Below are 14564 nucleotides of genomic sequence, written 5' to 3'. Positions count from 1 at the left end.
TATTAATTTCAATAAAAGACAAATATAAGAGCTGCTTATTTACCCAATGGAAGAACAATAAACTAAAAAAGAATATATAGTAAGAAAAATGGCCATATACATAGCTTTATAAAAGGTCTAGGGAAACATCTGAATGACAGAGACACAATAGATAGTCAAGGTATCTTTCAGTTTATTTGGTATTATACTCCTGGCCTTGCCCTGTAATGAAGAATTCGCTTTTTACTCAGAGAAAACAGATTATGTAGACAGAGTGTACAATTTAAGAGACACTTCTTATGCTAATGTGGCTAATATAGCCCATTGTTTCAGGTAATTTGTTTCCATAAGCAGGTTAATCCTGCCAGTGAAAAAGGTATGGAGTGGTGGCTGGTTGCATAGCAACTTAGATAATATATGCAAAACACTATATGTTATGTAAATGTAAGTCATCATCATTGTAAACATGGACATCGGTAGTGTATAACACTCTTTCTCCAACAAGTTATTTTCTCTATGTTCTTCCTTGCCCTTTTTCGAAACCTAATTTATGTTTGTTAGTTTATTTTTATAAATTAAAGAGGTTTTTAATAGATTTTCAAATAACCTTTACCAAGGAAGAATTATTACCATGTGAAAATGAAGCTAATGTGTATTGCCTCTCTTTCTGAGTTGTGTTTGCCTAGAGTTCATAGGCCATTTTCATTGTGAACACTGAAATCCTGGAACTTTGTCAGTGAGTCTTAGTATAAAATACATGATGAGAATTTGGATGATATACCCAGATGCCTCATGGTTGAACATGTATACATTTGTAAACAGTCGAACAATACATAGATACTCTATTGTGTGTATTGTAAAATTAAATGAATTTTTGAATTTTCAACCACAGACAGAAAGGGAAGAAACAGGATTAGTTATGTAATGTCAACATACAACCATTTCTTTTCGTAATTTAGGGGAAATTTAATTAGTTAGAGAAAAATCATCCAAGTTTCTTATTAAATATTTGGAAGATTTTAATGAACAAATTGCTTAGTATCTTAAGAATGCCCACTTCAGCATATTTACTTTATATTTCTCAATTTAGTATAATATTATGGCTTTGATATTTCTATCAGCATATTTTCACTATTCTCCATTCAGGGAATTATTATTTCCTCACATTATCTTTCCATTCCATGCACACATACCCCATTTTTTTCAAAGATACCATTCCATTACTTGGAGAGCATTACTGTCTACTAAATTGTGAAAGTGGGTTTCATTCAATTAATGAGCTGGAAACAGGGAGACATTCCATAGTAAATGAGGTTTACATATGATAATGTTGGGTTTGTCATATAAGAGATTGTTTCCTTCCACTTCTCTTGGAAGACTAAATTTTGCTTTTATAGAGTCTGCATGATGCTAATATAAATGAACTTAACAAATTGTACAACAAAATTCAAGTTTATAATAATACTAATGAACACAAATTATTCTTAATTCATTATAAAAGCAGGCCAGCACTAAAGGCTAATTATCTTAAAAGCCAACAAAAGACAAGTATGAAGAAATGAGTTTTGATCCAGCAGTGGTCCTATAATTATAACCATTTTCATTTTATCTAACCAGGAAGAAATAATTAACAAAATATGAAAATGCACATGCAACACTGGTTATCTTTTTATGTATGCTCATGCTATGGTGTTTCATAATTATTTTATTAAGGAGGCTAATAGAACTATAGTAAAATCTATAGATGTAGATTATAAACTATCAATTAACTCCAGTAAAGAATATTTTAATGAAGCCCAGTTAATTAATACAAAAATGTGTGCTAGCTTTTCATATTGTTGTTAAGAGATACTGGCTACATTGCTTAAGTAGCCCCATGGAACATTGAAAGGAAAATTTAAGGCTTTATAAGTCCCATCTCAGAGACTTATAAAACCAGTACAAAACTAACAGAAATTTACTGGTTATGGCATAAAATATAATCTTATAACATTTGAATTGTCGTGACACAGTCACTTGCTAAACATTCACTGACTAATTCTTTCACAGTAAGTTGTGATACACAACTTGATCAACAGAATTCCAATTTCAACATTGTTGCTAATTACTAATTAGAAACATGACTCTCCTAAAAAGACACTATTAGATTATCTGTGTATTTTCTTTAAATGTCATAACGACTTTGTTAGACAAGATGGCAGACAATCTTGAGATCAAAGCCAGATAGTACTACAATAAACACCCTATCCCAAATAAAATGCACATTAATTTATGTGTGTATACATGTGTATTGGGTATATAAATGTATGTATATATAATTTATATTATTATGTTGTAAACATATTTTATAAACACATTGTATATTTGGAAATAAATATTCCCTAAATGAAAAAATAATGCAAAAGTCATAAAAGGCATTCCATCTTTTAATTAATTTCCAAGAGGTGTTCATGCAGGACTCAACGTTCCCTATGAGATTATTATAGCTCTTTATGATTTGGAATGACAGCAATAACAATGATAAATAACAATGATAAATATAAATATATTAAGCATTGCTTAATATATCTAGTTTTTAATTGTTTAATTTTTTTTTTAAAGACATGCTCTCTTGGTTATTTTTCTTTCGTGGAACTCACTTTGTAGACCAGTATGACGTTGAACTCAGTGATCTCCCTGCCTCTGCCTCCAAGTGCCTATAATTAAAGGTATGTATCACCACCACACAACTTAAAACCTTCTTTTCTTGAGCAGCGAACCACTGATAACTTTCCCCCCTTTAGAGGAATGTGTGAAATCTCCAAAATATCCAAACAGGTCTCTCCAGGATTCTAGAGTTTCACTTTTCATAAAAATATGCCTTAAGAGTAAGTTTGTTTCACCTGAAATTGTTACTAAATACAACATCTAGAGACACAGACAATATGCCAGTGTTTTCTTTTGAAATACATGAGATTTAATTAAAGAGCTTTTGGGAGAGTCAAAGAATCTTAGTGGTAATGTTTTAATACTTTAATTCCTGTTTTCATAATTGGATGTTACCTTCCTAGAAACCTCACAAAGCCACCAGCTTATTATAAAAAGTGTTTTATTCATACAGGTGTATCATAATAAGGCACATAATATTTTTTCGTACTTTATGACAGTATATTACAGACTGGGTTTTGTAAAGAAAAATATTTTTTATAATTCTTCATGATTGAAAGAAAAGGTGATGACATCTATGAGAGAGTTTTTCTGCATAATAATAGGAAACACAAGCTCAGTTTGTTTTTCATTTGTTAAAGGTTTTCTGACACTAGTTACATCATCAATAATCAAATTTCAAACATTATCAATATTTGAATTTGAAGACTAGATTTCTAAAACCCGAATTTTGGAAGGGACCACATTCAAAATATAGTGATTCCAAAACAAAATGGCTGAATCATTTCAGATATTTAGCTACAGGTCTTTTTCATTGTCCCAGGATCTTACTCCAATTACATAATAGTTTGTAATGTAACAAGTATAGTGATAAATGAAATTTCTGAAAATGAACATAAACTATTTCCAACATTCCATTGTCATGTGTGATATCGTAGAAAGGTCTAGGAAAATTTTTTTCCCAGGAAAACAATTTTCTAAGGCACATGACTTGAAAATATGTTAGCTTATATAATAGAAGGGCTTTGCATATCTAATAAAGTTAAATATGTTAAGATGACAATATTATACAGAGTTATATGGATTGCTTTTTTCCCACACAAAGACAATTTCCTGGGTATGGACAGTAGTAAAGAATGTACAGTGCATATGTACAAGACAAGACCCTCTTCTTTGGTCTACATTCAATACCCCCTTTTCAGCATGTGCAGTGGAGGGTCACTGGCAAAATAGTGTTGGGTACACACCTAGAGAGGTAGACAGGAGGTGATGCCAATTGATCATGCTTCGTACAGACTGACAATGCAGTTGATCAGAGGCCATCTTGTGGGTGTGGTATACCTCGCTGGTCAGGTGCTCAATTTCCTGCTTCAGCTATGCATTCTCTTCAGGTAGCTGTGCCACTTTCCTCTTGTTCTCCAGCTCCTTCTTCATGTGCTGCTTCCCAGCCCAGGCTGCACACTGACCACTCTGTTTCCATTTCCTAGTTCTTCCTTGATCTTCCTCCTGAGACATCTGGAGTCTGGAAAGTGAGGGTTTGGGAGGCGTTTGTAACCTCTGCTGGCCCTGTCTCCTAAGTCAGCCAAGATAGGGATACATGGTTAAAAAGTGAAGGTTTGTGATTCTTCCTCTTCATTTCCTAGGGATGAGATATAGATGCCCAAATTTCGTCTGAGGACAGGACCTCCTGCAAATCCTCATAGCAGGCTTCCAGCTCCCAGCCGGACACTGCCTCAAAGGTGGAAGGCAGGGAGTCAGCTGCCATGACTGCAGTTGGACAGGGCTCTCTCTCCTTGGGTTCTGGCTGTTATTTTGTCTTTGTCACTGCCACCTGTCATCTTCAAACATGATCTGATCGATGTATTAGACTCAAAGTGCTGACTTATGTTCTTAATAAAAATGACATAGTCTAAATGAAAGAAAAGGCCTTTTAAAACTTATGTCAAAGTAAGATGAAGAAAGGAAGATATACAACTTTTTATCTTTAAGGATGAAGGAAAGGGGCATGAGCTTTAATAAAGTTCATTATATAAGTGTGTGGGATTCCTGATTGCTATAAACATTAAAATAAATTAAAACAATATGCAAAATCTTTTGAAATAAACTAAAACTTTGCTTAGAAGTGTTAATTGCAAATCAATACTTTAGAAATCACGACCAAGATTCAGGTGCAAGAAAGGAAATTGAGAAGATGACCTCATTCTCCCAGGACCTCACTGAACAAAACAGCACTGCACCAGAAATACAGCAATCAAATGAACAAGGAGAAAACCCATAGATTAGGGAAAATGTCTCTGCCACCTTGATATCTAATAAAGGATTAATACCTAGAATATACAAAGAACATTAATAACAAAGAGTTAAGAATACAAACAATCAGCTATCAAAAACAACGACTTTATGAAATTAAGGCAAATGGACAGAACTGGAAAATATCATCCTGGTGAGCTAACCCAATCACAGAAAGACATATAGTATGCTCACTGATAAGTGGCTATTATTTAAATAGCCCCGATTACCCTGGTTGCCTAGAACAAATGAAACTCAAGACGGATGATCAAAATGTGAATGCTTCACTCCTTCTTTAAAAGGGGAACAAGAATACCCTTGGCAGGGAAGAGAGAGGCAAAGATTAAAACAGAGACTGAAGGAACACCCATTCAGAGCATGCCCCACATGTGGCCCATACATATAGACTTGAATTAGACCTGAATGGATGAAACAAAAGAAGTGCAGACCGACAGGAGCCCGGATGTAGATGCGATCCTGAGAGACACAGCCAGAATACAGCAAATACAAGAATGCCAGCAGCAAACCACTGAACTGAGCAGGGGACCCCCCCATTGAAGGAATCAGAGAATGAACTGGAAGAGCTTGAAGGGCTTGAGACCCCATATGTACAACAATGCCAAGCAACCCAGGCTTCCAGGGACTAAGCCACTACCTAAAGACTATTAACCATGGACTGACCCTGGACTCCTGACCTCATAGGTAGCAATGAATATCCTAAATAAGGCACCAGTGGAAGGGAAGCCCCTGGGTCCTGCTAAGACTAGACCCCCCAGTGAACTAGACTGTTGGGGGGAGGCTATGGGGGAGGTGGGGGAGGAACACCCATAAGGAAGGGGAGGGGGAGGGGGGATGTTTGCCAGGGAAAAAGGAATAACCTTTCGAAATGTATATAAAAAATACTCAAGTTAATAAAAAAAAAAAAATACAAACAATCCAATTTAAAAGGCAGTTCTCTGGATCTGAACAGGCAGCAATCTCAAAAAAAAAAGAAAGGATTAAAAAATTACCTTATCTTTAGCATCTCATAAATTGGGGGATCAAGTGGAAAAATGCTTTTATATTTCATTCACCTAGTCAAAATGGCTATGCTCAAATCCTCAGATGCCAACCATATCAAAATTTTCTTGAAACAATCCACTGTTGGCAAAGTGGTAATAAACTAGTCCAATCACTCTGAAATGTGTGGATAGTTCATTTCAAGCCAAAGTGCCAATGATTGTTCTTGTTCCTTGGAATACATAAAATTCAGTTATCCTATTTTGAAAAAAGTTGCTACAGTATATTTTCCCTGGCATTTTCATCAATAGCTAAAAAAAACAATCTAAAATGTCATTCAACCAATGAATGGGGAATAAAATATTTCATTTATTCTGGTAGATTTTATTTACCTGTGGGGGAAATTCTGTGCAGGTGGTAATAGAACCAGGAAACTAATGATCAAGATTCTAAAGACAAGCACTTGTGTTCTCTCTTATTACTGGGTCCTTAGTCCCATCCATTTTGTAGCATAAAACAAAAAAAGTAACCTACAACAGCCTTACAAAATACAGGATCTTTGGGTTAGGTAATCCTGAGAAAAGCTGGCGATTAAAAGACTAAATAAGTATTGGACACAGGTGCCAGTAGTGAAATATAAAGAAAATAAAATGGACAGAGGGTGTAACTATATAGGAGACCAGACTTTTGGAATATATGAAAGAAGGAGTAAGGCTAACAACAAGACTTTTTAAATGCTCTGGCTGGGCAATTTTTGGGGTTCAATGGGACTGCAAATAAATTAGGTATAACACATTAGGTCAGCCTGCAAAATTTATTTGTTTATTGGTAACAAGTGGTGACAGTTAGGAATTGTCTCCCAAACAAACAAACCATGATTTCAAATAGTCAATTATAAAAAAGTTTGTAATATATAACCTATATGCATGCAGTCAACACACACACAAATACACACACACACAGGTGTGTGTTTAATGGATACCTAATTATTAGTTTCCCTACTGGCCTCAAAATAACCATTATAACTGTGTTTTTTGTATTTTTTCTCCCTCAAAGCTTCCTCCATCTTCTCTTCCACTGATCAATGATGGCTCCTTCCATTCATCCATACATTATCTATTCTAAAACCCAAAAATTCCTCATGGGATATGGTTGCAATTTCTAGTCCCTTACTCTGTACATAACCTCTATGGTTCTATGGATTTCCTAATCCCAGTTGGTTTTCAGGACTTTAACAAATGACAAATACATACAATTTATCTTTCTGGATTTGTATTTAAAAGGCAAAATGCCCCCCCCAACTAATGCCCTAGGTTTCATCCTTTTTTATTGGAATATTTTTTCTTTGTTTAAATATTATCCACTTTCTCAAAATTCAGTCCAAAATCCATATGGTGTAAAAACTTCACCTTCTTCTATGAATTGTCCCCATATATCTGCCCACCCATTCCAATACCTCCCCTCACACGATGTTCCCTGGTCACCTTTAGATCCAGCCTTGCGCAAAACAATGTGTGCTTCTCATCCACTGGTACTGTAACAAGGTCATCCTGCCTACCTAAGCCCTGGGCCATGGGTCTGTCCATGTACTCTTGGGTAGTGGTTTTAGTGGGAGCTCTGGTTTTTTTTTTATAATTATTCTAATGGGTTTTCTTGCCCCGTCCCAGCTCCTGGCTTAATCCTTTCTCAAAAACTCCCCCTCCCTGGTTCCTTGGGTTTTCGTAGTTGGATCAAGCATCAATTCTGTATTTTCATGGTTCAGTCCTCTCAGGACAGCTGTATCAGGCTCCTATGAGGATACATTTTTCTGGCGTCAGCAATATATGTCTTTCAGAGTTTGGAGGCTGTTTGTGTTGGGCTAGATCCCCAGTTGGGACAGTCACTGGGTGGCCTTAGTCTCTGCTCCAAATTCTTTTTACTCCTATCAATCAGCGTTCCCCTTCTAAGAAGTGGTTTCCACTTTGGTCATCCTCTTTTTTGAGTTTCATATGGTCTGTAAATTATATCATTGGGTAATCTGAGCTTTGACCTAATATCTACTTATCGTGGATACATTCAAGTCTTGTGTGTTGTCTGTGTCTGTGTGTGTGTGTGTGTGTGTGTGTGTGTGTGTGTGTGTGTGAATGAGAGAGAGAGTCTTTCTGTGAGGTTGGGTTACCTCACTCAGGATAATATTTTCTAATTCCATCCATTTTGCTGAATTTCATAAAATCATTGTTTTTTGATACTTTGATCTCCATTGTATAGATGTACCACATTTTCTGTATCCATTCCTCTGTTGAGGGACATATGAGTTCTTTCCATCTTCTGGCTATTATAAAAAAGGCTGCTACAAACATAGTGGAGCAGGTGTCCTTGCTATATGTTAGAGCAAAATTTAGGTATATGCCAAGGAGTGGATTTGCTGCCTCCTCAAGTTGTAATATCCAACTTCTAGAAACCTCAGAATGATTTACAGAATGGTTGTACTAAACACAATCCCACGAACAACAGAGGTGTTCCTCTTTCTCAGATCCTTGCCAGCATCTGTATGTCATCTGGGTTTTGATCTTAGCCATTCTGACTGGTGTGAGGGTGGAATCTCAGGGTTGTTTTGATTTAATTTCCCTGATCACTAAGGATGTTGAACATTTTCTTGGGCACTTTCTCAGCCATTCAATATTCCTCATTGAAATTCTATGTTTAGCTTTTTGTATCTTATTTTTAATAGAGTTATTTGATTCTCTGTATTCTAACAACCTGAGTTGTTTGTATATATTGGATATTAACCCTCTATGGGAAGTAGGGTTGTTAAAGACATTTTCTCATCTGTTGGTTGCCATTTTGTCCTGATAACAGTGTCCTTTGCCTTACAGAAGCTTTGCAATTTTATGAGGTTTTCTGTTCAGGAAATTTTTCCCAGTGTCCAAGTGCTTGAGGTTCTTCCCCACTTTTTCTTCTATTAACGCTATTGTATTTGGTTTTATGTAGTGGTTCTTAATTCACTTGGACTTAAGCATTGTACAGGGCAATAAGAATGTATCTTTTTGCATTCTTCTACATGGTGACCTCCATCTGAACAAGCACCATTTGTTGAAAATGCTATTTTTGTTCCACTGAATTATTTTAGCTTCTTTGTCAAAGATCAAGAGACCAGAGACCAGAGGTGTGTTGTTTCATTTCTGAATCTTCAGTTCTATTCCATTGATCTACCTGCCTGTCTCTGTACCAATAACATACAGTTTTGTTTTGTTTTTAATGACTATTGCTTTGTAATATAGCTTGAGGTCAGGGATGGTGATTCCCCTGAATGTTCTTTTATTGTTGAGGATAGTTTTCACTTTGCTGGTACTTTTCTTATTGCAAATCAATTTGCAAATTGCTCTTTCTAACTATCTGAGGAATTGAGTTGGAATTTTAATGGATACTGCATTGAGTCTATAGATTGTTTTTGGCAAGATGGCCATTTTTACAATATTAATCCTGCCAATCTATGAGCATGGGAGATCTTTCCTTCTTCTGAGCACTTCTTCAAATTCTTTCTTCAGAGGCTTGAAGTTCTTATCCTACAGATCTTTTCTTGCTTGGTTAAAGTCACACGGAGGTGTTTTATCCTATTCAGGACCATGATGAAGGGTGTCATTGCCCTAATTTCTTTTTCAGCCTGTTTCTCTATTGTATAGAGGAAGGCTACTGATTTATTTGAGTTAATTTTATACCCAGCCACTTTGCTGAATGTGTTTATCAGCTTTAGTAGTTCTCTGGTGGAACTTTTGGGATCACTTAAATATACTATCATATCATCTGCAAATAGTGATATTTTGACTTCTTCTTTTCTGATCTGTATCCCCTTGACCTCCTTTTGTTGTCTGATTGCTCTGGATAGAACTTCCAAGAACTATATTGAATAAGTAGGGAGAGGGGCAGCCTTGTCTAGTCCCTGATTTTAGTGGGATTGCTTCAAGTTTCTCTCCATTTAGTTTAATGTTAGCAACTGGTTTTGCTGTATATAAAACTTTTATGATGTTTAGGTATGGGCCTTGAATTCCTATTCTTTCCAGGATCTTTATCATGAAGGGATGTTGAATTTTGTCAAATGCTTTCTCAGCATCTAATGAAATGATCATGTGGTTTTGTTCTTTCAGTTTGTTTATATAATGGATCATGTTGATGTTTTTTTATGTAAACCATCCTGCATGCCTCGATGAAGCCTGCTTGATTATGGTGGTTGATTGTTTTATGTGCTCTTGAGTCAGTTTGCCAGAATTTTATTGAGTATTTTTTTGCGTCGATATTCATAAGGAAATTGGTCTGAAGTTCTCCTTCTTTGTTGGGGTCTTTGTGTTTAGGTAAAAATGGTGTGCCTTCATAGAAGGAATTTGTTAGCGCTCCATCTGTTTCAATTCTGTAGAACAGTTTAGATAGTATTGGTATGAGGGCTTCTATGAAGGTCTGATAGAATTCTGCACTAAACCCATCTGGACCTGGGCTCATTTTGGTTGGGAGACCTTTAATGACTGCTTCTATTTCCTTAGGAGTTATGGGGTTGTTTAAATGGTTTATCTGTTCCTGATTTAACTTTGGTACCTGGTATCTGTCTAGGAAATTGTCCACTTCTTGCAAATTTTCAAGTTTTGTTGAATATAGGCTTTTGTAGTAGGATCTGATGATTTTTGTTTTAATTTCATCAGAGTGTGTTGTTATATCTCCCTTTTCATTTCTGATTTTGTTAATTTGGATACACTCTCTGTGTCCTCTCGTTAGTCTGGCTAAGGGTTTATCTATCTTGTTGATTTTGTCAGAGAACCAACTTTTGGTTCTGTTGATTCTCTCCATGGTCCTTTTTGTTTCTACTTGGTTGATTTCAGCTCTGAGTTTGATTATTTCCTGCCTTCCCTTCTCCTGGGTCCCAGAGGATTTTGCCTCTGTGTCCTTAACCATCAGTCAGGTCGCTTGGAGCAGAAAGTTAGGGTCTTTGTGGTCCTGTGGCTCAAGTTGCTCATGGTTGGTTGCTTTGAGCTCTCCATTGAGGTGTAGGGAAGACCTGCTGCCTTTCTGGTAGCCCGTGCATGAGGTTAGATGGCATTGGGTGTTTTCCTCGGAGTCAGAAATGTGGGTGAGTGTAGTCTCTTCTGCCTTCCAGGTGTGTGTCTGCCTCTCTCGGGTTTAGATCTCCCTCCCGGGATTTGGGTGCAGAGAACTCTTGACCCTGTCCCTTCAGTTCCGGGCAGTGTCTGGAGCACGGGGGGACCTGCAGCTCCAGTGCCATGTTGTTTCTTGATACCATTTGCTTGGAGAATTCTTTTCTAGCCTTTTACTGTGAAGTAGTATCTGTACTTTTCACTGACATTTGTTTTCTGTATGCAGCAACATGCTGGGTCCTCTTTACATATACAGTCTGTTAGTCTAGTTCTTTTTATTGGGGAATTGAGACTATTGATGTTAAGAGATAGTAAGGAATTGTTATTGTTGTTTCCTGTTATTTTTGGTGTTAGACGTAGAAATATGTTTGTATGGCTCTCTTCTTTTGGGTTTCTTGCACGAAGATTACTTTCTTGCTTTTTCTAGGGTGTAGTTTCCTTCCTTGTGTTGGAATTTTCCAACTATTATTCTTTGTAGGGCTGGATTTGTGGAACGATACTGTGTAAATTTGGTTTTGTGATGGGATATCTTGGTTTCTCCACCTATGTTAATTGAGAGTTTTGCTGGATATAGTAGCCTAGGCTGGCATTTGTGTTCTCCTTGGGTCTATATAACATCTGCCCAGGATCTTCTGGCTTTTATAATCTCTGGTGAGAAGTCTGGTATAATTCTGATAGCTCTGTCTTTATATGTTACTTGACCTTTTTCCTTTACTGCTTTTAATATTTTCTTTGTTTTGTGTATTTGGTGTTTTGACTCTTATGTTTTGGGAGGAATTTCTTTTCTGGTCCAATCTATTTAGAGTTCGGTAAGCTTCTTGTATGTTTATGGGCATCTCTTTCTTTAGGTTATGAAACTTTTCTTGTATAATATTTTTGAAGATATTTACTGGCCCTTTTATTTAGGAATCTTTTTTTTCTCTTCTATACCTATTATCCTTAGGTTTTATCTTCTCATTGTGTCCTTGATTTCCTGGATGTTTTTGTTAGGAGCTTTATGCATTTTACATTTTCTTTGATAGTTGTGTCAAAGTTTTTTATGTTATTTTCTGTCCCTGAGATTCTTTCTTCTACCTCTTGTATTTTGTTGGTGATACTTGTGTCTATGACTCCTGATCTCTTTCCTAGATTTTCTGTCTCCATGGTTGTCACTTTTTATGATTTCTTTATTGTTTCTATTTCCATTTTTAGATGCTCAATGTTTTTTTTTTCCAATTTCTTCACCTGTTTGGTTGCTCTTTCCTATAATCCTCTAAGGGATTTTTGTGTTTCCTTTTTAAGATATTCTACTTGTTCATCTGTGTTGTCCTGTTTTTCTTTAAGGCAGTTATTTATGTCCTTCTTAAAGTCCTCTGTCATCATCAAGAGATGTGCTTTTTAATCTAAATCTTGCTTTTCTGATGTATTGGGATGTCCTGTCTTTGCTCTGGTGTGAGAACTGGGTTCTGATGGTGCCCAGTAGTCTTGGTTTTTGTTGCTTAGATTCCTGTGCTTACCTTTTGCCATCTTGTTATTTCTATTGTTAGCTGGTCTTGCTTTCTTTGACAGTGACTTGACCCTCCTGTAATCCTGTTTGTCAGCAGTCCTAGATACTGGCTTTCTCGCAGCAGGATCTGTGTACTCTGGCACAGTTTCAGTTCTGGGCACAGGCAAAAATTGAAAGCCTCCTGTCCCAGTCTGTTCCTAGGTTTCTGTGTCCTGAGGGGTTCAGGTGGGTTCCTGGGAGCAGAAGTGGTGGTCCTACCTCTATTTTTAGGTCTGTCAGCACTCCTGGAGACCAGCTTTCTGCTCAGGGCACAGGTGGACACCAAAGTATCATGTCCCTGACTCTTTCTAGGTTCCTGTATCCATAGGGCTCCAGGCAGGTTCCTCTTTGGCAAAGAATGTGAGCAGAAGTAGAGGTCTCCCCTGTGCTCTCAGGATTGTCTGCACTTCTGAGAGTCCTGCTCTCTTCCCATAGGATTTGTGTACAGAGATTTTGGCACCAGGTCAACTCCGGGTGCAGGCAGAAACTAGAAGGCTTCCATCCATTTATCTCTGAATTTTAGGACTTGTTTGAATGGCTAAGTAATAATCTATTGTTTATATGCACATTGTCTTTATCCATTCATCTGCTGTGGCAGCATCTCATTTTTTACTGTTTCTGACTATTATGTATAGGGCAGGGATAAACATGGTTGAGTAATTGTCCCTGTGGTAGAATGAAATAGCCTTTGAATATATTCTCAAGGGTGGAATAGCTGCATCTTGAGATACACTGATGCTAATCTTCCTGAAGAACAACTATAGTTTTCCATAATAGCTGACAAGTCTGTAGACCCACCAGTAATGAATGAGTAGTCTTCACATCCTTGCCAGCATGATCTATCACTTGCTTTATTGATCTTTGCTATTCTTATGGGTATAAAATAAAATCTCAAAGTAATTTTGATTTGGATTTCTCTGATGGCTAAGGATGTTGAACATTTCTTTGAGTGTTTCTCAGCCAATTATATTTGCTCTATCGATATTTCTGTTTACCTATGTGCCCCATTTTCCATTGGATTATTTGTTTCCTTGACAGTTTTTTGAGTTTTAAAATATTTTATTTATTACTCCTCTATGAAATCTATCATTGATAATTTTTACTCATTCTGTTGACTGCTTCTTTGTCCTTAGCATTGTGTCTTTCCTGTGCAGAAACTTTTCAGTTTTATGAAGTCCCATTTACTTATTGTTCATCATAGTGCCTGTGCTCATGATATTCTGTTTACGAAGACTTTTCCTTTATCAATGAGTTCAAGACTATTTTCCATCTTCTCTTTTATCGTGTTCAGTGTATCTGGTTTTATGTTGACGTCTTTGGTTCGTTTTGAGTTGAGCATTTTGAAGGGTGATTATTAGAGATCCTTTCAGATTCCTCCACATGCAACCAACCAGTTTGGCTCACACCACTTATTGACGATGTCTTTTGCCATCGTGTGTTTCAAGCATCTTTATTAAACAACAACAACAGAGGCCCATGGGTGTGTGGGTTATGCATGGGTCTGTGATTAAATTTTATTGATCAACCTGTCTGGTTTTATGCTAATACCATGCTGTTCTTATGATTATGGCTCAGCAGTATAATTTAAGATCAGGGGTGATAATACCAGCACTTTTTATTTAAAACTTAATCACTTAATCCTGCTCACTGCCCCCATCCCTGTCTCCCCCACAATAATCCTTCTGCCACCCTTCTCCTTCTCCTCTGAGCAGGTGGGGTCATCCTTGATACTCCAACCTCCACCCTAGCACAAGTCTGTGAAGCTAAATACATTCTTTCCCACTGAGATGGCCTAGTTAGAAGAACATATCACACTTTCAGGCAACAGCTTTTGGAATAGCCCCTACTCCAGTTGTTTGGGTTCAACTTGAAGACAAAGCTGCACATCTGCTACATATGAGCAAGGAGGCCTAGGTCCAGCCAGTCTATATTCTTTGGTTGGTGGTTCAGTCTCTCAGAGCCCCACAGGTCCAGGTTAGTTGACTCTGTTTGCCTTCCTGTGAAGT

Source organism: Rattus rattus, chromosome X (assembly GCF_011064425.1).
Source record: "Rattus rattus isolate New Zealand chromosome X, Rrattus_CSIRO_v1, whole genome shotgun sequence".
NCBI lineage: Eukaryota > Metazoa > Chordata > Mammalia > Rodentia > Muridae > Rattus > Rattus rattus.
This window is presented reverse-complemented; position numbering follows the sequence as displayed.